The 24,993-nt window shown below is 46.2% G+C and overlaps 1 long non-coding RNA gene across 1 annotated transcript in view; it reads left to right on the plus strand.

Annotated features, from left to right (window-relative positions):
- The window catches only part of LOC128850369 (uncharacterized), a 58,119-nt gene that overhangs the window by 17,825 nt on the left and 15,301 nt on the right, over positions 1–24,993 (plus strand). The gene's annotated exons all lie outside the window — the stretch shown is intronic.

Genomic DNA, 24,993 nt, shown 5'->3' on the forward strand with positions numbered 1-24,993 from the left:
CAGGGATCTTGCCATCTGGCTACCTGCCACAAACTGTGCCTGGCGCAGGGTGGGTTCCAGAGAGGAGGGCTGTTCCCTGCACTGCACCCCGTTACGGAGGAAAAGCAGCTTGTATCTTAACGTGTTTTGCCTGGCAGGCATTTCAAAGGCTTCTCCTCTGAATCAGGGCTGCAGGCACTGCCTACATTTCCTTTTTGCAGAAATTGGCAGGTTGAGCTATGCAAAATTCCCTAATCCTGTTTATCTGCTGCCTCCTTCCCAAGAGGCACAGTGCTTCCGTGGCCTTTCTGAACTTTCCTCTAGGCTTACACTGGAGACTGGTTAGACACTTCGACTTGCCTGCTTGAAGGCCAAACACAGGCAGGGTGAGAGGAAGGCAGCTGGGGCTCTCAGAATGCCAGGATTTGGGATTTTGGTGTACAGTGCTGCAGGCAGATGAAATGGCACTGTGCCCACTTAGACTTTCCTGGAATAATGAACTTCACAGCAAATGGCTTATGTCCAGGGCAGGTGTTGGGCCCCTCTAAGAATAATCATAGAAACATAGAATGGTTTGGACTGGAAGACACCTTTGAAAGTCATCTCGTCCAACCCCCCTGCAGTGAGCAAGGACATCTTTAACTACATCCAACCTGACCCTGAATATGTCCCAGGATGGGGCTTCTGCTACCTCTCTAGGTAGCCTAGGGCTACAAGCATCAAACTGATGACTTTAAGGAAGGAGCCATGCCTCGGGTCACACTCAACCTCACCTTTTCTCTACTGTGCTTTGATCCTAGTGGGGCAGAGGAGAAGGATGGGTTGAGGATGTGGGCAGGGGATTCTGTGTTACCTGTCTTCTGGTCCAAATTTTTGATCTCAGTGCCCTGAGCCACTCAATGCAGAGATGCTGCTCTGTGTTGCCAAGCAGCGGAACTTTGTAGCCCAAAGGGAGTGAAGAAAATAAATCAGCTCTGCCTTTAACCTTTGCACAGAGAAATTCACCTCTGCAGTTGCCAGGGATGGCTGCTGGTCTGTTCTGAGGGTTTTCTGCTCGAGACCAGGTGTGCCAGCTGGGCTGGTACTGGAGTGCCCGTGGGGAATAGAGAACAAACTGAGGGGCTGATGGAAGATTGAAGTGGAATGGGGTGGCAGTGGGTCAGGTTGCAAAAGTACAAAGTGAGGTGCTGCCAGGGTGGAGGAAGAGAAAGAGCTCAGGCAAGGGCAGTGTGAAGGAGAAGGAGAGAGAAAGGGTCTCAGTCTTGGGGAATGGCACAAGCACTGTGCCATAAGGAGCAATGCTCACCTCCTCGGCTGGGAAAGCGGATTGCCGAACCTCCATATGGCTGCTGTGGGTGTAGGTGTGTGAAAGCCCTTGGAGCCCTTGAGTCTCACACCTCTCTCCTGTCCTACAGATGGCCTGTGCGTGCATCCCTTACTCCGCAAGGTCCATTGGTGGGGGTCCGGGTGGTGAATTTTGAGGTCCGAATCCTGCTGATGAGCGGGGTGAGGGCTGACACACTGCTGCGAGGTGGTCCTGAAACAGTGCTGGCGGCATGCGTGCCCACAGTGCTCAGTGAGCGTTGGTGCTGAAAACTTGACTTCGCAACCTTAGCGCTGTTTCAGCAAAGTTTCTGTGTGGGTATTGACTGAGCAGGGATCCTGTCTGGATATGATTCACTTTCCTTCCCCCTCAAGGGAGGTACATTTGGGAACCTATCACCAGGCTGGCAGCAGCTCTGTGAAACACTGACTGTCTTCTTGTGGGGTTGAGCAGAGAGGCCACCTCAAGTACATTTCTAAAATCAGCCTCTTTTTGTTATTTACGACATTATTTTGCGTAAGGAGTGTTGCTCGTGAGCCTGTTCTCTGGGATGGCATACTGAAGGACCATATGTCATGGTTTGAACTGCCAGCACATCAACATTGCAGTCATTTGCAGACTGTTTTATATTTCTTTGATTTGAGAATCTGTGTAATTATCTCCCCAGAGCAGCCGGGTAGAGGAAATGCAGTCTGTTATTTAGGCAGAATTAACAGCCTTGTTCTCTGTATTGTGATCTTTAGTTTCCTAGCGCTGCTGTCACAGCAGTGGAGACATCAGTGCTGAGGCATTCATTCCGTGAACCTGCCGTTATTGCAAAACTATTCATGCTCCTTTGCTAGGCTACCCTTAGGACCCATGGATTGGTATAAGGCGTGCTGATGCCATAATTAATAAATGCCCACTGCAAGCGGCAGCGAAAGATTTGCAGCCACCATTGGAGGTTTCAGCAAGTGGAAAAGCACCGAAGCGTGTACTTGCGCTCACCACCAGCACAACAGTTTGCTGCTGTTTATGGTGTTTTTCTCCAGCCTCCCAGTGGGGTCCAGCTAGCATTGCCTACCCTTTGTGACACAGACTCGGTAAATAAATCTTTGCTGACCTGTTGTGGCAGAAGTCATCTATGAATGTGCTGATGGGGAAAGAGTTATGTTATTTTAGTAGGTTAACAAGCTCATGTAGGCTTCTTTGCTGTCAGCATTTGGCCTGCTACCAGGCATATGATCATCCTGTTACGCTTTCCATTCCTATTCCGGTGGTTTATGCAGGTTGATTTTTAGCGCTGCCTACATACAGCCAAAAAGCAGGAGGAAAGTGCCCATGTCAAATGGCCTCCCACTCATGTGTAGGTGGAAGCTTCATACTGGTGCTTCAGAGGCAGGAAAGGGCTCTGCCTTTGGGCAGAAAGGACAGGCAGGTGTCTGCAGGTCGGTGGTTAGGGGTTAGCGGAGTGCTCCCTCAACCTTAGCACAAAAACTGACACTACCTGAGGGCATCAGTGGAAAGCTGTGATGAACAAACAAGCAAAAGGACAGCTTGTTTTGTGCTATTGCAAGCAGCACATCTCCTAAACACATTACCAGCAAGGTGGTGAGTCTAGTGCTTGATTAGACTTAGTGTTTAAGTACCTATGAGCTTGGCCAAGGATGTTCCTAGTGATTGGATACCTCTCTTGTCCTCTTTCTTCCTCACCTCAGCACAGGCAGGATTCTCTCTCAGCACAGACATGGATTCTCTGTAGCTTGGTGCGGTCTCACTCGGCACTGGTGAGACCGCACCTCGAATACTGTGTTCAGTTCTGGACCCTTCACCACAAGAAGGATGTTGAGGCTCTGGAGTGTGTCCAGAGAAGAGCAACAAAGCTGGTGAGGGGGCTGGAGAACAAGTCTTATGAGGAGCGGCTGAGAGAGCTGGGGTTGTTTAGCCTTGAGAAGAGGAGGCTGAGGGGAGACCTTATTACTCTCTACAACTACCTGAAAGGAGGTTGTGGAGAGGAGGGAGCTGGCCTCTTCTCCCAAGTGACAGGGGACAGGACTAGAGGGAATGGCCTGAAGCTCCGTCAGGGGAGGTTCAGGTTGGATATCAGAAAAAAATTCTTCACAGTAAGAGTCATTGGGTACTGGAACAGGCTGCCCAGGGAGGTGGTCGAGTCGCCTTCCCTAGAGGTGTTTAAGGAACGGGTGGATGAAGTACTTAGGGACATGGTTTAGGGAGTGTTGGGAGCGGTTGGACTCGATGATCCAATGGGTCCTTTCCAACCTTGTGATTCTGTGATTCTGTGATTCTGTGATTGGTAAATGGTGAGTTTATATTTGTCTCTCAAACAGAATAAATTCTCTTTTCTGCCTGACCAGGGCAACACTTATGGGAATGGAAATGTCTTTGATACCATTGCCTTTCAGTAAATTTAATCAAAATTGTCCCATAAGTTCAAAAGTTATTACAGTTGGGAGGAGGGGATCAGAGAGAGCTCTTTGTTTGTATTGGAAAACAGGCAGAAAGGTGTATGTGTGTTATAGGGAAGAGAATGGAAATGAGTATTTGCAGTCTTAGCAGGTTATAGTTTTTCTCTCTTTCCATTTTCTTCTTTTCCACATGCAATGCAAACACTTTAACTGAACATTATTTATTCCCATTTACCCTTTCGGCTCCCTTGGCCATCTCTATAGGCAACATGGATGACCTCCTCAGGCCGATTTGAAAGCTTTCCTCTTCTCATCTGCTCCTTCTCCTCAGGAGATGAGTCCTTACTATGCTGGGAGAGATGCACTCAGCTCCTCAGCTACAAATGACGCAGAGTTAGAGTTCTGGCTCACTCTGCATAATCTGTGATTTTCCAGTAACCCTCTTGTCCCACGGAAAGGCGCTGTGGACCCACCGGATGGTTTGACATAGAGCTGGGCATGATAACAGAAGGCATAGCCAAAGTTAGGTCTGCTGGATGCTTTGGAACATGTCCCCTCTGGGAACCGCCTGCCTCGGCTGCAGTAGCTGGCCTGTAGCTGACCCTTGGACTCGTGGCATTTCAGTCAGAGGGATGCTATTTTGATGGTGCTTCTGCAGATTTAATGTCGTTTTGACTTTGCTCCCACTAAAGTTGTGGACATAGCTCTGTGCCCTGTTCATCAGCTGCCCCCAGTCCCTCCTCTTGCTCATCTGCTTTCTGCTGTATTTTGCCTTGCTCTCCTCAGCCCTGGGCTGTGGGACTTTCTTTCTCTGGGGAAGGGCTCAGCAGACTGCTCCTGCCTTTAGCTGCATCTGGCTGTCTCTCTCACACTGCCTTCTTTGGTTCATAATCTTGACGTGTTTCAAACTTCAAAGTCTTTTTTTTGTTATTTAGTCCTTTTTTTTCCTAGAGTTTTTTTGGGGAGCTGCTCGGTAAGGATGACCATCCTGGTTTAAGTCCATTCCTTTTCCTTTTGGCTACCAGTTGACCACACAAATGTTTTGTGTAGTTATAGTGGTATAATCAGGCAAGAATTCAACTCCTAAAAAGACTTTGGAAAGAACTGGACTCTAGGTTAATTGGGAACTTGGCTGATCAGTGTAACAGAAACAGGAATTATTTGCTCTGACCCAGAAAATGACGTTGCATTCGCAAATCAGGTGAAAGACAAAAACTCTTGTCATGTATTAATTTGATCAGAATCTGCTTGGAAACTAAAGAGGTTTTGATAAGATTTTTGTGAATAAGGCTGATGTTAATACCTCCTTATAGGCTGATGTGACCCTGAAGGTTTCTGACGAGGTGTTTGCAAAGTCGTTGTGATTCTGTGAATACCCACGAACATGAATAAATATTTTACCAATGGTAAAAGGCCAACTCCAATGTGTTGCAGAATATTTGCAAATGAATGCAGAAAATAGATATTTAGAGTCATAAAAAGGTATGCTTGAGAGGGCATTTCTGGGGCTTTTCCTGGGGTGATAGATCTGTCAGATCTCTAGGCCTGCCAACCAAAGAAGGCTGTGAGCATGGACCAGATGACAACTTGCTAATAATTTTTGTTCTGTAAAAAGGACTCTTTGAGTTAGTGGTTAAAACGCTTTATCTTCCTTTGACTTCTGCTGGAGTAAACTTTTGACTTTATGTAATAATTTTTATATGTGTGTCAAGAACTTAATCTAGAAAGCACAACAGGGCTGCACTAAACAAGCTTTTTCTAGTCTCCAGCTAAGCTGACCGTCAACAAACAAACAGGGCTTACTCAGGATGGATGTTCCTTGCGTTTACATGATGCACAGCATAGTTTCACCTCCTGGGCAGAAAGTTGTTCCCCAGTCATTTTGTGGTGTGCTTTGTGGGAGGAATGAATTCACTCCTTATAGTTTAATAGCGTCAACTGTAAAATAAACCTTTTCCCCCAGGAAATGTGTGTGCCAGAAGAGGCCTCTCTGAAGCATCCTTCAAGCATCCACAGAGTCTGACTCCTGAAGTGAAGTGCTTCTTTTGTGAGATCTAGTCTTAGTTTGCATTTTTATATTTCCCTCCTTGCTGCATCCACTTGTCCAACCTAGTGCCTCTTTGAGGGGGGGGGTATCGTTTTCCATTTCCATCATATCCAAACCCCATGTTTTCCACAGTGTATTTACACAGAGTTGCGAGTATATTGCTAGGACTGATCAAAGCTGGAGGTAGTTCGCTATGTTGACAGCAATGTAGGCCAGATGGGCATTTTGAAATGGAGTTGAATTAAAGACAAGAAATGATTATGTGTCAACATATACACACACACAGACATATATATATATAGTGCACATACATTGGATGCCATGCCTCCACATGTGTTTTCGAATGATATCAAGCTGCTAGCAAATTTGTTTTCATTAAAACTAAACCCACCAGGACATTATGTTTCACAATAAGATTCTTACAGTACTTTTTCTCTCCAAGGCAATCTCACTGTTGCTCACATCTGAACATAAATATCCCCTTCCAGCCTGATTTTAGTTCAGAGGAAAAGTAGTGAAAGATCCCATTAACTCAAGTCTTCTCATTGTATGAGAGTTTCAGCGAGGCAAAGGCATCTGGTCTTTCCATGGCTCTAGAGCTAGAACTGAGCAGCCCTGCTCCAGGAAGAGAGATGGAAAGAAAATAAAAGGACATGTGCAAGGGCTATGAGGAAACCTGAAACCATAAATGGAAAATTCCTCCACGCTCAGCAGGAGGTGCATCACCTCCTTTCAATGTGTTCTCACCCTTGAAGGCTTCCATGGGAAGAAATACAGAAGGAAAACTCTTTCCCTTCTACACGACAGGATGCCAGCAAGTGGCAGCAGCACCCTGCCTGACAAAGAGACTGTCCACATCTCACATCACCTGCCTGCTCTTTTGTTTATCTGAAAATAGAACAACAAAAAAATGTGCACCTCATAAGCTCTTCTGACACCGCTGGAATGGTTTAGCCCAGGGCTGACTTGAGGGGCTGCAAGAGGTAAGCTGGAATCTGGGGGAAGTCTTGCTCTGATCCCCTTGCGGAGAGGCCCAAGAGGAATGAGTGTAGAGGAAAGGGGAAATGTGGGGTTTAGGGAATACGGAATTCCTTTTTTGCAGGAGGAGCGCCCATTGCTATTCTGGTTTCTGTGTCTTCAATCATCAAATGCAGCTTTTGTCTTTAATAGGGCAAGGAGGAAAGTATTGTACAATAGCTGTTCTGACAGCCCGGCACACCCCACTTTGGTGGTTTAAAGCTTTCTTTGTGCTGAATTTGTTCTTATAGTGCTAATGACCAGGTTGCCATAAATAGGCACTAAATAGGTCTGGACACGGTAAGAGAAAGTAAAGGTCAATGTCAGCTCTTATGTTGTGTTTTAGATCTCTGTATCAAAGAACTTCATAAGGAAGGGGAAGACACATTTTCAACTTCAGCTTCCTTTTATGTACAGAGGGGGAAACTGAGGCATAAAAAGTTGCTTGTCAGAGCACGATGGGGATGAGAATGGACATGGACTCTTCCTGAGTCTGGCATGGTCACTGCCTAATGTCCTGCAGCAACCATATAGGGCAGAATTAACTCCCCATTGAAACCAAAGGTAAAAACTGCCATTGGCTTCATTAGAGGCAGAACTTCATCTGCAGTCCAGCTCAAGCGGCCTAAGCTCTGAGCCATGCATCCTAGTCTAATGTCCAGTGTGAGGAAGGCAGATGTATTTGGGATGCTGGAGTGCAGGTGGTATGCTGGCCACAGCGGCTGCAGGAGAAAAGACAAAAGGGAATGTGGAAGATGCTTGTGTGTGAAAGCAGAGGTTAGATTTCATGGTCCACGTAGAGTTGATATCTCATTTTAGGGTCCTAGCACCTCGAAATGTGTTTCCTTAATGGCTTGGTCACTGAGCCTTACATTCTGCCAGGGCATTACCCTTTGCACAGGTGGCAAATGGGTGAGAAATGTGCCCTTGTGAGAAGCTCAAGTGTCTTCCCTGTGTAGGCCGCTGACTAACAAATGGTTGTGTTCCACCTTTTGTGAGGAAGAAAACCATGGGACATTTTTAAGAATGAGTGCAAGTGGTTTAATATCTGCATTTCTTTTCCTGCCTTAAGTCAAGCTTTCATTGTTACAGCATGGGCACTCAACCACTCCTTGGATGTACCAGATCTCATTACCAGCCACATGAGCCTAGTTATGTCCCCAAAACTTGGGGAAATTAGGATATGCTTCCTTTTTCAACCTGCTGCAGCAGCGGGACCGTCTGGTCCACAGGCATCCTTACTGGTTGGCATTTTAATAAATAGGGATAAACCAAAGCCTACCTTGAATGCAACTCCTTCTTAAGATTCTTGTGACACAAACCTAACAAATCCCTCGCAGAATCCCTCCGAGGCTGGAAATACACTCCCCTGAGTGCTGATAGTTGGACAGATGTGAGAGCAAGGCACAGTGTGGTACCACTAGGGAACACCAGCTCAGCTCCCAGCGTGTGCCAGAGGTTGCCTGGGTCTCTCATACAAAATCAAACTCAGTTCCTGCCTAAAAGTGTTGATTCTCACTTTAAGACTGTGTGAGAACATTCTGGGTTGGCAATGATGGCCTGTGCCCTGAAGGCACACTTTGGGGACCACATTGCCCACCCATTCCCCAAGTGTTCACGGGGCTGCGCAGAAACACTGTTGGCTGTTGCAAAGTGATTAATGGATGGGCAAGGGACACAGAGCCTTCTTACGGGGACCTGACACCTGCAAGGGCACAGCTCACTGCATTATAACATGGTGACACATGGCAATTCGTACCAGATGGAGAGGACACAGACGTGACAGGTTATATCTATGGGGGCATTGTCAGATATTGCTGGTGTCTGCCAGCCCCTGTTGGCCTATGCTTGGCTTGCAGCAGCTCTGGAAATACCCCAGAAGGAGGAAAGGAAGGGAGGATTTGTCCTGCACGAGTGACTGTCAGTTGTCCAGAGAGGGTCAAGCTTATTTCTAGGCAGCTCTTGGCAGCCACTTCAGTTCATGTAGGTCTGGTGTTTGTGAAATACCCTGTACCAGCTGGCCAGAGCCAGAGTGACACGTTCCTCTTCTCTTTCTAAGAAACAACCCCTCCTTTTGGACTCCTTTATTTTTCCCTACCTCTTGTGCCTGCTCAGAACTCCCCTGCCAGGGATCAGCTGCTGTGGAGGGCTTGGGTGGCATCTGCCCTGCAGGCAGCTGAGCCTGAGCAGGCATTTTCCAGAACAGGACCTTTTCTGTGTGGCACACTCCCGTATAATGTGACCTGATGTCATTCTGCTGCCACGTGGCGTTGCGACAGGGCTTGCTGGCCTTTGCATTGTGCAGATAGGATGTTGTGTTCCTCCCCCAAACCAAGGGACTGCTGGAAAACCACACAGGATGCCAACCAAATTTTGCTATTCTTCGTTCTATGTTGTTTACTATGAAAGTGTTTGACCTTAAATTACTCTTCTTTTTGAAAAGAGAGCTTGTTTCTTAGGAAAGATGCAATTGATGCTTAGGCTTTGGAATAAGTCTGGTATGAATCTACCTACTGTTTGATGCTGCCGGTCCTTCCCACCCAAACAGGGAAACCACTGTGGTGGCTCGCATTAGACGTCTGTTGTTCAGGTAGGGAGCCTGAACCATGCTCTGTGCTCTCTGACTGTTTTCAGGCAGTGATCCAGAAGCTGGGACGCCTCTGGTTTGAGTGCAAGGCAGGCTGTGTACCTCGTGTAAAATAAGTTTACCACACACAGGTAAACATCTCTGTTCTTTAACATATCAGGTCAAATGGGAGACAACCCAGTGTGAAATGCTTGCAATAAGATGAAATCACTTCTTTTCCACTCTTTCGTGTCATCCTAATTCCAATCATCCTCGTATGAGCCTATGCTTGTCTGTACAGACAGTGAAATGCAAAGAGGTGGAAAGTCAGACCTGAATCTTCTGATGTAAAAATCATCTCCCTGGCTTCTCATCTTCAGCAGATTCCTTGGTACTTGTGCAAAATGTAGCATATCTTCTTCCTAATTCCCGTACCTGCACTTTGGCCTCTAAAACAAGAGGTTTCTTTTCCCTCGGGCATTACAAAACCAAGATGGAAATTACAGAGATTTTTTGTATAAATGTAAAAATGGGAATATCCAGAAAAGGGACAGAGGGTGTAAAAATTCAGAACTGCCTTACAGAGAATTGCATCCAAGAATTTAGGATTTGTAGTTGCTGCAGTCAAAGATAGGTTTGTGGGCTCAATACAAAAAATGGGGTAGCGGCCAGCTGAACAAAATAAAGCTTTTGGAAACCAGGCAGTCAAATAACAGGATTCAGTGTAAGCATTGTTATTGAAAAAAATCAATGACTAAAATGTTCACTTTACTTAGATGGTCGATTTTTCCTATTTACGTGTCTTATTTACCAAAGACAGCACAGCTATTGGGAAAAGAATTCTATTTTTTTAATTTTTGCTTCATATTGTATAAATTCTATCTGCAGCTTTTTTAGCTATCGGTGCTAATGATGGCTCTGTGAGCAACCTGGCTTGACTCTAGGAATGCAGGGAGGATTTGCAACGGTAGCACTTTAGAAGGCCTACCTTTTGACCTCCTGATGAAATTAGCCATGGTCTCACTGAGAGACTTATTGCGCACAGAGCACCCCCTCTGAGTCCAGCTGCATTGAACAAGCAGAAATTTCTGAGATAGCAGAACTTGGAAACCCTTCCACGAGATTGTCAAGTGACAGCAGGTTGAAAGTGTGTAATAGGGAGCACGAGTTCACTGATTAAGCACCCCTAAAGGGAGTGATGCTTAATCCTCTCATAGATGGTGCCCTCTTACCCCACTCTGAAGGAGGAAGGGGGAAATGAGCTCTAGAGGAATGACATAATTAAGAGTAAGGTTGATCTACTGCTAAATATGAATAATAAAGGGATTTGCCTTCTTACTGACCTGCCTAGAGCAGGCCAGTCTATCAGTCAGGCCACCGCATGTAGTCCTTGATTTGTCCCTAACACCTTGCCCCGAATCCTCTCATTTGGGAGGCCAGTGAGTGCTCCTACTCAGCATGTGGCAGTAAAGGCTCACAGTCTCAAAGCATTTGACGCTGATGACCTAAGTATTGCCTTGTTCCTATACCAGCTTTTTGCTGTTCATCATGACCCCTATTCATGCACATGCTGAGATGTTTTAGGAGATGCCTCCACTTCCATATAGCTGCAATACTGAAGTATTAACTCTAAACCAAAGTTGGTGTATAAAGAACCAGAAGATAAGTCTGTTGTCAATCACTGCACAGACTGATGTCCACTTGTCTGCAACAGCTAATTCCTGCTGCTACAGAGACTACTAGGTATAGCCCAGGCTGAAAGCAGTGCAGGGTAGCCAGCTACAAGAAGACCAAACCCATCATCACAGTAATGTGGATAGAGTTCCTGTGCTTATGCCTCCCCCATGTCCCACCTCACCCCTGCCTCTGCCCTCTGTGCTCTTGCTCTGCGTCAAGGGGGCTGCACAGCAGGGGAGACATCATACAGATTTTTCTGGCAGGTTTATAATGAGAGAGAAGTGATGACCCTGCACATTCATCAGATGCTTGTTTGCAGCCTGGACCCATCTGTGATGTTTTTATAATTTTTTTCCTCCCTCTGCTCAGCTCATGCTGCTTCGGGAGAAGTGGCACGTAGGCACATACGTCCTTGCACACACTATACTTGTATAAACTCCATCAGGAAGTCATCTGGCCAAATTTTCCAGAGCTCTGCTTTTAACTCTTCCTTAGGCAGGCTGGGGGTTTACGGGGAGAGTGGACACATGCATTCATCCTCCTGTTCTGTTTATTGATTCCCACCAGTCTTCTTCCTACAAGTCCTGAGCACGTGACTGTGCAGCTTTTGCACCCATCCTATTCCAAGTTCCCATCAGAAAGAAGTCCTCTTCAGTTGCACATACGCACATGCACGCCCACAGGCACATGCAGGTCTTTGCAGTGAAAGGTTGTCTTGGCTTTCTTAGAGGATGAAGTAGCAAAAAGCCAGTTGCCAAAAAGTGCTGCAGCAGCAGCTACCCAGGCAGGGCAGTAGGAAAAAGCACGAGCAAGGCAAGGCTGTCAGCAGGGGCAATCCTTCCTTGTGGTTATTATTTCAGAAGAGTGTCCTTAGCAGGCACGCAAGTAACAAAGGATATTCTCACAGCCTTTAAATGTTTGCTGTGGTCAGGGAAAGATTAACAAAAAAAAAACCCCAACCCCTTCATAAGTGACCCTGTCTTCAATGAAGATGTGTCTCGCTGTGTGTCACACTCTACGCAGAGGCACGATTACACACCCACATAGGCATGTCAGCTCACATATAGACATTTTAAAGGGCTGAGAAAAACCCTATGAGACTGTTCACGCAGGAGAAAGGCTGCTATTCATCCCTGTGACGTGTGGATTAGTAGTTGTCCTGATTGTTAAACGCAAAATAACAGTCATCTCATTTTGTTGGTGCTGGTTGACTGCCCATTGCCAGATTTCAATGGGCCTTATGAGATTTTGCACAGGAGTGCATAAATGAATTGCTGGAAATATTATCCTCTGTGAGTGGGTATGGAGCAGGGATATCTGAGCTCATTTGCTGTTTGGCCAGTGGTGCTGGCCATTTTTTGCTCCTGTTTACCTCAGTGTGAGTATAAAATGTTTGTCAGACCATCAGATCTCTGCTGGAGAGGTGCCACCAATGGTGATGCCATTTCTCCTGACTTTCACCACTGTAAAACAGTCCATAATTTGACCATTTAACCATGAAGTTGTTTACAGGCATTTATCCCTGGTTTAGTCTGTATTTGTTTATCTTCTTTAGTATTACAAAACCATGACATGGTGAAATAGATTCAGCATACAGCTCTCGATTGTTCTTCTGGGTGCATGGGTGTAAATCAAGAGATGTAACTTCATTAAAGTTGATTTAGTTAGCTTAGTGTTAATTTTCCTTCTCTATCAGATTTGCAAGAGTCTGTCTGAGATAAAGGGGCGCGTGTTTGGACTCACCCTTGCTTGGACAGCTGTGGTATAGAAGGGATTAAACCACCAGAAATTCCCAAAAATCTGGGGATGGCTTTTACGGTAGGCTCATCTGCTTCTCCTCTCAAACAGTTGTTCATGTGCCATAAACAGCAAAAGAGCCTTCTGTTTCTGTCAGACTCCTGCTGAAATTCACGAGACCATAACTGCTCATGGTTTGGAGTCGGAGGTATTAATAATATTCCTCGGTCGCCTCCGCTCCTGCAGTCAGAGGAATCAATCAAGCTCAAGGAGGTGGAGAAGCTATGAGAAACATGTAGGCTTTTGACCATGCATGGTGTTTTCCTTTTAATTTGTTCCTTCAGATCTTTTGTCAACACAGTTTATTCCTCTATCTCCTCAGCTGGAGGATCGTAACACTAACATTTGCCCCAAAAGCAAGACTTGGTTCCCCCACCCTAACAATACATTGTACCCTGAGCTTTTGCATGGTGAGTGGGAAATGTACAGAGGTATCCTTACAAACGGGATTCTTTATGCAGCTGTGTATCGTGATTAAGAAGCCTGAGGTGGCATTCAACATTAAATGTTTTTCTCTGTACAAGTAATTCTCATTAGGGCATTAAAGAAGGAATCTACTGTCCAGTTCTTTTGTTTTCTGCCTCTCGGTGGCAGAGGACAGTGGTTTCCTGATGATGAACTGACCACAGAGACTCAGCTCTGTGTGTGTTGGCATAAAGGATGGGTTTGCTCCATCTTTGTCAAGTGCTTCCTGAGGCTTGCTCGAGTTCTGTCTACTGAGGCTGTCCCTCTCAAACAGCGGTGGCAGATGGGGATTTGAGTTCTAAGGAACTACTGCTAAGGTGTCCTAAGGGACACCACATAGCACTTGCACCTTCTCCTGAGGTCAGTGGGAGGAATGGAGGCGTAGCCTCCTTGGCACACAGACACCTGTGGTGCACTAGAAATGGTTGATGTCGTTCATCAAGACCCTAACTTTTGTCTAATTGGCCTGAACAAAAGAACACTTGGATGCTTAAATCATAACACCTCTCTCTGCCACCTTAGGTAAACCAGCACTTGCCCACTGACAAGCAAAGGTAGCAGACTTTTAATGGGCTGCATTTTAATTATGTGTAAGTACTGTGTGGCGGTTCTCAAAACGTCCAGCAAAAGATATAACCCTGCACACCCTGGGGAACTGGTGCAGGCCTGCGAGTTAACAAGGACACCTTATACAGCGCCTGGGCAGAGCTGGAACCACCACCCACGTCACTCCAGGGTCTGATTTTTATAGCCTTTCTCAGAGGTCTCCAGGATAGGTCAGCACAAGGACAAATCCCTTCTCACCAAGCTTTAGCTGTAAACCTAAAGCAGGAAAAAATTGGCTGATTTCTGCGTAAAATCTAACACAAACTCATCCTTACTCTGCAGACGTCAGGGCAGGCTTCCAGAGAAGGCTTCCCATGTGGCCGCCAAGTTTTTTGTGCAGAGGTAACCTTATGGGCAGACTGGAGTAAAGGTATCCTTGTAGGTTCATTTCCACCTCCATGACAGAGCCTTTGGGATTAAGTTTCTGATACTGAGGAAGCGAAAGGCTGGAGAGTGCTCAGTTCTGACCTTGCCATAACCCGTGGAAGAAGCAACAAAGATTCCCTTTAACCATGTATGGCATAAATAGCAAGGAGCAAGCACATAACAAAATTAGAAAGGAATCTGATAGATAGCCCCAAAGATAAACACCACTTTGGGAAATGTTACTTTAAAGTGTTGACAGAAGTACCATTCAGAGAGGAACTGTGAGATTTAAGTGCTTCTCTGCTTCTGAATGGGATAAGGTGTAATGTAAATCTTGTTTTGTGTTTTTGTTTCATCTCTCTCTCTCTCCCTCCAATCTCCTCCAATGAGAGCACACATGCTGAAAGCATTAAAACCAGACTGTGGCGATTTTACTTCACTACAATCCAATGCCTTCTCCACATCAGAGGCATTGGTGGAATCTATTGATTCTGGCAGAATTGCAGAAACTAGTGATGTTTTCAGTGAGAAATCATGCACTCCTCAGTTGATTTCTGGAAAGAAAAAAAAAAGAAAAGAGAAAAGCTCCACTGTGTGCAAATATTCACCCTACAGAGAAGTTGATAAACTGCAAAATGTTTTGGCTGTCTCTGTCAGTGCCAGTAAATACTCAAGGCTGCCTTTATTGACAGGCAGTGGAGCTTTAGCTTACATGATGTTACAAAAAAAATGGCCTATATAAGTTTTGTTTTCACTATTTCTGAATAACATGTGACAGTTCTTATCTGATCTACTGTTTACTTCCTATTTCTGTAGTAAAAGCACCCTATTCCAGTGAATGGTGTTGGCACACAGCCCCATGAGCTATCTCAAAAAACCCTGGGATTATCAATGACATCAGGTCAGAACCACAGGCCAGATTGCTGCTATGATTTGGGAGTGGTCCAGGCAGATTTACGTCTGACGTAGGTGTACCTTGATTGCAGTTTCATTGGAAATTCTACTTCAAAAAATCCATCAGCTATTTTGACCCAAAATACATTTCCATTTGATTTTGCCTCATAGATATGAAACCATTGTATTTGTATATCCCTTTAACTGAAGCTACTTAGTTTCTACTGAAAATGTCTCTGTGCTGTAAGAGCTTGTAATTCAGATTAAAACGTGAAAAGGGCATAGATCAAACCAGATAGTGAAAGAAATTGTTTTGACCCACTCTGTTTCTGAGGCTTTAGTGTCTGTAGGACTGTCTTGACTCTACTTTGTTTCCATCCTGCACATGAAGGGCTACTGAAATGTGAAAGCATTAAGGTGTTCTCAAAAGGTGTCAGCATGCAAGCAGATGGTGTGATTAATGCAGACCATATCTACACTACAGACCTACACTACAGGTTAAGCTGAGGTATAAAGAGGTGTGATCCTCACCAAGACAGTTTGCAAACTCACTAAGCAAAAGCACAGTGACCACCAGTTTGCTGCAGTAGTTTGCTTGTCTTTCCTTGGGGAGATGCACGTGGCTCTACTACTTTGACCCAAAGCACAGTACAAGCCATGTGCCTTGCTGGTATTGTTGAACTCAGGTCAGTAAATTCCTTACTGGAGATATGGCCTCATCTAATGGTGTCGTAAATGTTGTTGAAAATAAATGTCACTCCCAGAATTACAGCGCCAGAGGAGCCTTTTCCATAGAAACAACCTGCTTGGGGTCTTCCCAGTCCCAGCAAGTGATTTGCAATGCAGTTACCTTCTCAGAGGTTCTCCTCTCGACTTCGCACTCACTGCCACACAAGCCAGCACGTGCAGTCCTCAGGTGGGGGCTCTGCTGGTGGCACTGCTCTTGCAGCCAACCACTGCTTGTTCTGGGCAGTGCCCTTCCTCTGCTGACTAAAGCAACGGTGCCTTCTCCTACAGACTCGCCCACCAGCCTTAGTCTTGACTAATAGAACATTGTGACAATCCTCACCTCCTCAGGGGGAAGAGTATCTTCCTGGGTATCTAATTATAGTGAAATGGAAAAACATCCAGTAAAGGATGAGGATAAGTTTTCCAATATATAGCACAACAGTAATCAATACTTGCATCAATGCTTAATTTATCTATGTCAAGTGGAACAGCTTCAGCAGGAGGGAATGAGATCATCTCTTCCAAGCCTGACGTGCTATGCAGTGTCACATGGGGTGGGAAATGTGGGTTTAAATCCCTTTACTCAGAGATCTTAATTCCCAAACGCCTGGATACAAGGGCACTGCCACCAGGAAGACTTTGGCAGGATGGGCTCATGCTTAGCTCATGAATAGAAGTGACATCTTAATCCCTCTGCAAACCTGACCCCAGACCCTTAACCCCTGAGTAAAAGCCCACTGGGATCAGCATGAGTCTCCTTTGATCTCAGGGAACTTTTTAGCTGGCCTCTGATGAAAGGCATTTACCTCATGGCCACTGAGCCAAGCCTTTGGAAGACCCTTGTTGCTTCTTAAAGACGTACAGTTTCAGTAGGAGGATGTAGGGTTACCCAAATATCAGCCACCATGAATATTTACTCCCTTGCGCCACAGCAGCTGTTTAGTCAAGGTATTTGCAATGTTCCCTGTGAGATATTAATTTTTGCACACCTCCCCGCAGGGACATCTGTGGTGTGACTCAAGAACACAGAAAGCTTGCTGGGAAGAGGGGAAGGGTTGTCTGCCATGCACAAGTGGTGACATAAGTGGTGGGCAAGAAAAAAACAACTTCTCTGTTGCAACAGGAGGTGAAGCTCTCTATGAATGGTTCCCTTAACAGTGACTAAGCTGTTCCTTCCATCCAGCTAACAGAGAGACCGTGCTACACGCTGCGTATTCCTGTAAACCAGCTGGCTTCTGGTCATCCCATTTCAAGGCGTCTCAGAAAGGGTCTTTCAAAGCGCTGGTTTCATGAAATACGCTAAATGCAGATTAAGTTATACTTCAATCACTCTTTCTCATTAAGTACTTTCCATTGGAGTTGTAGCCCCTCAGTTTAGCTGACAGGAGGGTAAGCATGTTTGACCCTTAACTTCTGCCTGTACCTACGTTTATAGCTCGGGTCTTGCTCCTGCACTGTGGTGTGGCTCATTACCCCTTTGCCTGTAAGAGAAGATGACCATGAGCATTTGCAGGACTCTATTTTTCACGGGGGGCTGTCTACATGTAATATTTATCCAGTATTAATGACAAGTGTGAATTTAAAGCCCAGTACCTCCTCCTGGGTGCCTCAACTGAAATGGATGAACTGAGTCACATGTATACTCTGGGACAGGGGTGCTGGCACACAGGCTTGTCCAGGAAAATCTATCCCAGAACGGTTCCAGGAATCACTGGAGAAAACTGAAGAACCTGAATCAGTTCCAGTGGTCTGTGTAGGTTCAACAAATATCCTAGACTGCAGAGAGAGCTATCAAACCAACTGGGAGCCCTTCTTCAAGGGCCTGTGTTTCTAAGCTTTCAATGGACCATGAGTGGTCCCTGCTCATGACTACTTTGGGCTGTTAGACCATACTCTGAATGCCTATATTAGAACTACCTTATTGTCTGGTAAATGCTATCCAGCACTTGAGTGAGCGTCCCCCACTCTCCAAGCAATTGGGGAGGCTGGCACTTCCTTTTTTGGGGAGAGGACAAGAAAACAAACATGTCAGCTGTTCATCAGAGAGCCAAGTGCATTGCCGGAAGGGGCTTAAACATTGTCATGATAAGTAAATACGACAGCCTACTCAGAACACAATAGAGGCTTCAGTTTATTCCTAAATTATTAATCTTCCCCGAGCAGTAGCTTTGTAGTGCTGACTTGGGCACTGTGGGAACATGGCCTTTTCCCAGCAAGGGCAGCAGGCTCCCCCCCACAGTATCTCCTGGTGGGATCACAGCAGAGCTCAGCCCATCCCAGGCAGATTATCTGAGGGGGGCAAGATATGAATTTTGGCACTGGCTGCTAGAGGACACCTCCAGCATGGAGTGGCAGCTATGCTTTCTACCATGTGTAGCAAATAACTTCTCAGTTTAGCAGGCTGGTAGTGCCTTTCCCAGTGAAAAATAACTGCCTTGCAGTTTGTGGGAGGGCTTTCCACAACCACTTTTTCAACTTTCTGTTGTCTGCTACCTACACAGGGGGATGACAAGTCAGGACTTGGGTCCCTTAGCTCCATGAGACCGTGCTTCTCCTGCAGGTTGTAGAGTATTACCCCTTAAAGGCTTTTAAAGGCATTTCAGTTCAGTCTCACTGGAGCCTGGTGAATATCTCAGAGCACATGTGTGAGGAGGTAAGCTGTGGGATGCTGTACACTGTGGTCTGTGCAGACTTTAGAGGGGACAGGAGGTATGGGAATGTTCCTACGCATTTGAGCTTGAGACTAAAGGAGGGATGAGAGAAACTCCGTGGAAACAGTGAGTTGGGATAAAGGATGTGAGGTGAGCTGTAGGAGGGGGCACTCTGTGGGACAAGTGAGCCTACAGTAAAAAGGAAAGAGTAGCTGCATGCATGACTACCTTCTATACATGCACATGGCATGTATATGTTTGTTCTCACGGCATGCCCCTAAAAGTGAAAGGATTCTTCCAGAAGAATAATCCCCAAAATCCTCCATCCACTGGGGCAGACAATGATGCTTCAGAAGGAAATAGAAAAAGTGGGCTGGTTTTCTACCACAGAGCTGCAAGAGATGGCAAGGACTGAGAAACAAAGAACTGCAGTCACACAGGGACATTTTTATCAGAGGTACTCATACCAATGACTGCTGCCTGTCACTGAACTATTTTTCCCCCTTCACTCACTAAGTCGCATTTAATATGCCCAGGCTGCATTCTTCTCCTCGATGGACCACATTTGGAGATGCTTTGGAGAACGTGAGTGTTTTCCAAGAGGTTGCAGATGGTTGGAGCCAGCTTAGAGCTCTCAGAAGAAGTCTGTATTTTGGAGATGTTCAACCCCTCCAGCTGTTTTCCAGGCAATCCAGCTACCTCCCTCATGTAAGAACTGTGCCTTCTCCCAGGGTAGCACAGCACAGTCCACCCCCCTGGGCAGCTCCAAGCCTGTGTGCCAGGCTCCAGCTAGGCACACATTTGTTGAGTGAGAGGGAATGGTACAAAATAGTCACAGCAAGGGGATGCCCTCTGACAGGTCTTGGTGTTTATTGTAGCTGTGAAGGGGTCAGCTGCTGGAAAAAAAAGGGTGTTCCCTGTGCCTTGGGGAATCACTGCTAAAGCTAACAGGGAGTAAAAGTCATCTTAAAAGGTACCTCTTCCACCACAAGAAGCAGTGGCAGGTGCAGGGTAGTAACAGGGAGAAATAACTGAGGTTCAGCAGACAGGACCTGGGGCAAGCTAGAGAGCACGGGAAAGAGGAAAGACGGGGAGAAGGTAATGAGACAGCCTCTCTATTGTTGCACTACTCCTCTAATCAGTCGTGTGGCAAAGCCATTCATTAGGAAACATGAATTGGTGTCGGTCCTCTGCTGTGCACTCCCCAGGGAGCCATTGCACTTCTCCATGAGACCTCATGTTTCTCATCTGACTTCTCCCCATTCCCACACTTGCATGCACTGATGGCTGCGGCAATGGAGTGATCAAGCACCTGCCCTGCCGGTGTTTTCTGCCCTGGCCATAGGCTGACCCCTGAGGTTATCTGACAAGCTCTTTATCAGATATCATCAGGAGCAAGGATCAGGACGAAGACAGCACTGCAACATGGGAAATCATCACACTTGTGCATCTTACTCAGCAAAGAAGAAGACAGTCCAGGCATTTATGGTCTTTCAAAGGCACACACAGTTTCGGCGTCACCTGACAGCCTAAGAGTTGTTCTTAAGAGGTGTCAGCCATAAAAGAGCCGGCAGTGGCTGGGCACTTGCTTCACTTGGGCTCTGCTGCATCACTTGGCCTCATCTACAAGGTACAAGACTTAATTCCTCCTCTCAGGTGGCACAGTTTTCTTCTAGCTCAACAGTTTCGTGGGAAGGGTTGTTTTACATTCATCCTGGCCATGCACAGTGGAGCGAAGATGCTACCAGGTCTGGAGACCTCCGTCACAAGTTTGGCTCCTCACTTCAATGCAAAGTGCAGCAATGATGGTATTGCAGCAATGATGATTTTGCAGCAAGGCGCTGAGTCACCAGCACAGGCTCTGAACCCATCTGTCTCATCTGGATGTGGCAGGCCACGGTGAAATGTCACACAGGACATTTCGTAGTAGATAAAGAGGGATTGCCCTCCTTGGGCACTTCCTGAAATGAGGCTGCCCCAAGCAGATCGGGCAGTTGGGTGCCAGCTTTGAAGGTGGGTGAGAGTCCCACAGAAGAAGGGAAACAATAGCCAAGGGTGTTGATTTTGACAACAAACAGCACTAGGCTAGTGGGGGAAAAAGAATCGAGCCCTTCTGGAGCTATCAGCTCACTTTTAACACCCTTCAGGATGAGCAATCCTTAGAGGAAGAGGAGGATGCTCTCCCACTCCCCATGACTCCCACTGCTTTGTGTGTAGGTAGAAATGTCACCCTGCTTGCTGCCACCTCCAGGAGCTCCTGAGTCACCAGCAGAGCCCAGCAAGACTGCACCACCAAGCCTGGGGCGCTGCATGACCATCCCCATGGGTCACACTCTTGCCCGGCTCTAGAGCCCCACAGGGTTTGGTGTGGCTGTCGAGGCTGCTAGAAAATGAAATTTCAGCCCTGCTGGGAGCCTTCCAATTTCAACATCTTTTCTTTCTTCTTGAAAGAAGGCAAAGGGGGAACTAAGGCCGGGGGGGTCAAAACAGAGGCAGGAGGATCTCAAACCAATGAGTTCTGACACTTTATATTTGCCCAGGCTTCTTAGAAATGCTTGCTTGGGAATGGGGCATTTTGAAAAGTTCCACTTAGATGGGAAATGCCTTGTTTAATAATAATAATTTAATAATAGTTAACATTCTCATCTGAGAGGCCTAAAAAAGTTTCACTTGTCTTCCTTCCATGCAGCTGACAGACAGCCCTGTCCCAGCCCCACAGCTGTGTGCTGGGTGCACTGTTTCCAGTCACAGGCGCTGTGCGGGGGACACAGGCTCACTCCTCCACAGCCCGGGGCACCAGCCAGGGTCCCTGCAGATGGTCCTGCTTCCCCAGCTGGAGAGCTGAGGGAATCAGTGATGACAGGGGCATGGGACAGCACAGTACTCACTTCTGCCTCCAGCTTGCCATCCAACTGTGTGTTTTGGCCAGATCAATCTGCAGAGCACAGGGGTCTTTAGTTAAAGACAACTGACATTTCCATTGATTATATTCACCGCAGCCTGCTCCACCTCCGTCATGTCCATGTCCACTCCAAGGCAAGTCCCTTCCTTCCTGCCAGGAACACAGACACGTTCCTGGCTTTCTTTCAGTGCCACCCTTGGGAATAGAATTGCAATCTGGCTCTCCTCTCTTATCAGTGAAATGACAGCCACCACAATCTTCTGGTTGCCCATCCTCAGCTTGCCTGTGCCCCGGCCCCTCCTTCACAGCTCTGTCTGATGGGGTTCAAAGAAAGCTCCAGCTACTGATGGGCAGCGCAACTCTCTCTCTTCTTGCCATGAACCATCACATCATCACGTCATGCAGATGGACAGAGGGACTGACCAGGCTTAGGAAGGGTCTGATCTGTGTGTACAAGTGTGGCACGGTCCCTGCTGATGGGAAGATAAAGGACTTTCTGCAATTACCCAGCATATTTCAAAAGCCAGGATTTCAAAGCAACAATTGAGCCCTATTTGATTAAATGCTCACCGCATTCCCAGGACTGAGCCACCACCCCTCAGATAAATGGGAATAAGTCACAGGCAATTAGTGATTTGCCTGAGGTACTTCTGTATGCTGGCAATCTCTGGACTCAGACTCCTCTGGCCTTGTTAGTCATTAGACCACACACCCTCTGTCCTCTCCGGGTGGCATCCCAACAGCCCCGCCAGGATGGAAAGTGCAAAATAACCTAACTTCACATTTATCTAGGAAAAAGTTTCCCGCAGTTCCTCTTGGTTCTTTTTGTTTTGATTCCCAGGTTTTGTTTTTCTGAAAAGTTAAAACAAATCTCAAACTGCAACTGTGGAGCTTTTTTTGAATGCAGTGTTTGTTGCTAGATGATCGTTTGAAGGAAACATTACAGAGTAGTACAGTGCATTCATTGCCAGCACTGAGCTGGCTGAACAAGGCTGATCAATTACTTTAAACGCAGTGTGACATTTATGCTTTGCAGAAAGCAGTTGTGGTCTCTCTGAGCTTGTGGCCACTATTTTCCTCCCTTCTGGACAGGAACAGCTTCTTACAGCCTTTCTCTCTTTGCTTTGCTATGCAATAGAGATCCTGGCTTTCATTCTGCTTATTCTGTGCTGTCCCCCTGTCCCCAGCAGGACCAGGGGCCATTTCTGACCCTCTGCTCCCCACTTGTATCTGACCATCTCTTTTGGCCACATCAGTAGCGCTAAGGGCAAGTCTCAGTTGGTCTCAGTGTCCAACAAGTACCCGAATCACATTTTAGTCATCCCCATGCCCAGGCCATAATTTGGGAATCAATGAAAAGACATTTGTTCTTTCACACTTTCTTTCCCTCTAAAGCCACTTCAAAGCAAATGCCACTTTCTTTAAGAATGTGGTATTTTTTTAAAGCTTTTAAGATTGTTTTTACCTTTCTCTTTCTCTCTTTGATATTCAGTACTATCAAAAGTGAGTGGAGTGACATTAATGGAAGTTAAACAGGGTCTTGACCTTCTCCAGAAGATCCAAACTAGCACTTAGAGTCTCTGTCTCGCCATACATTACTGTGGTTTGAAAATCCTTCCCATGTGATGCTTGGGATGATCCCATCTGGAGGGTTCTTTCCAAGAAAGCCTGGAAAAAGCACTCTCATTGCAGGAAAATGGGTATTTCTAGGTAAATGCAGACCTTTCCCCCAGTCTAGCTATTTTAAAGCTGTGCAGTAACCACCCAGAGAATTTCTTCAGCTGCACACAAACTGTCGATTTTCAAAACCCTGAACTTTGCTTTTACTTGGTATCTATTTGTCTGAGAGTGTCTTGACCTGCTATTCCAATAGTGTGGGATAAAAGTGCTCAATTGCTGACATCTGGGGAAGCTGGGAGGAAGGGTCTCTAGGCTAAAAAACGATGCTGCACTCTGTGCTGTGACTGGCATTACCCCATTTTGGTGAGTTCCATGAAAAGGCAAAATGCCTCCATGAATGAAAACCCAAGGTGCAATTGTGGTCATCTAGAGAAGCCCAACTTCAAATGCTTCACATGGATCAAAGGATTTAATAAGTCCGCAGTGGGCTAAACATATGTGGCCCAACACAAAAAAATCCCTGAGACTGTGCCTGTAATTCTTTCTATTTAATAAATTAAGAAAGTCAGCTAAGATCACCTTCAAAATAGTTCCCTTCTGAGTTTACGCACAGCTGCACACAATGCTGCCAAAGTCCAAAGCAGATCATTTTCTGAAAGGCTGTTGAGGATCTCCATAGTTTTTGCTTTCACATCTTCCACTGACAAAAAGTGAGTTTGTTGAGCACCAACCTGGTCTTTGAGATCTCTTCACTGTAAGTCTCAGTCAATAACTGGAAAGTTTCCATTGTGGATTTCTTCAGTTTCACAAGAAATCTGATGTTAACTCACTTTTTAGTCTTGCACACTGACATTTTTCTGACCAAGGGTAAGAAAAAGTCAATATTTGAACACGCGGCTGCTTGTAGTGAGTGAAGCAATCGAGTCGAGTCTTGTCTCACTGTTACAGGTTAGAACATGTTCTATAACCATCTCTTTGTCTCGCCTTTCCCACTCTTGGTTCCCAAGCCAGGGTTAGGGTTTTTTTGTTTTTTAGTTTTTTTGTGTGTTTGACCTTGTAAACCAGGTTAGCACTTTGTTTAGGGGTGCTGCAGATCTTTTGGATAGAGAAAGCTGTCTCCATGTGATTCACTTGAAGATGTAGCCTTTAAATTGTAATTAGCTGTATCTCCACTCTAATCAAAGGTGCCTTATAACAAAATGGTGTCCTAAAAGCATTCCTGACTACTGCACACATTTTTTGAATATCTCAATGGTAGGATTTTATTCTTTGCAGTCAGTGGAAAAACCTCCAGTGACTCATAAGGGCTAGGAATCCTTAGGAAAATAATCTGTGCTGGAAAACCAACACTTCCCCTCTGTTATCACTGCTTGCTGACAGTGGGAGTGAGAGCAGTGCGGCAGACAAGGCTGCAGGAGGACTTCTACCCTCACTGGGTCGGGCTACATTGCGTAGTAAGGAAGGCACTCACAGCCTGATCTCCACTGCCAGTGCTGCCCAGGACAGACATACTGCCAGCAGCCAGCACAGACAGTGTCAGAGAAGAAATCTGGACAAGAGCTCAAAGAATGCCCATGTGTGACAGTTCTTTTTCAAACCCATTAACATGTGGCTTCCCTGGGTCGCTTAGCACCACTTACTGCTCCTCACCTAGCTTCATATACTGAGGCGTTAGGAGACAGGGTCAGAGCTGTGACCCAATGCAGCTGTGCGCCCTGCGGTGATGCATTTGTAGCCCCATCTGCTGATGCTCTCATGGTGGGTCTTCAAGTTCAATTTTTCTGCATCTCCTTTGCATTGCTGCTGCTTCTCTACACCCAGCTCTTTCTGCAGCTACTGCTTCTATTCTGAGGATGAGATAGGATGAAGTAAGATAGAATGGGATGGGTACAGGGGTTGAGCATGCAGAGGAAAGCAAACTAAGGTGTGAGCAGCATTGTCAGCAGCC

This window comes from Cuculus canorus, chromosome 1 (assembly GCF_017976375.1).
Source record: "Cuculus canorus isolate bCucCan1 chromosome 1, bCucCan1.pri, whole genome shotgun sequence".
Classification (NCBI taxonomy): Eukaryota; Metazoa; Chordata; class Aves; order Cuculiformes; family Cuculidae; genus Cuculus; species Cuculus canorus.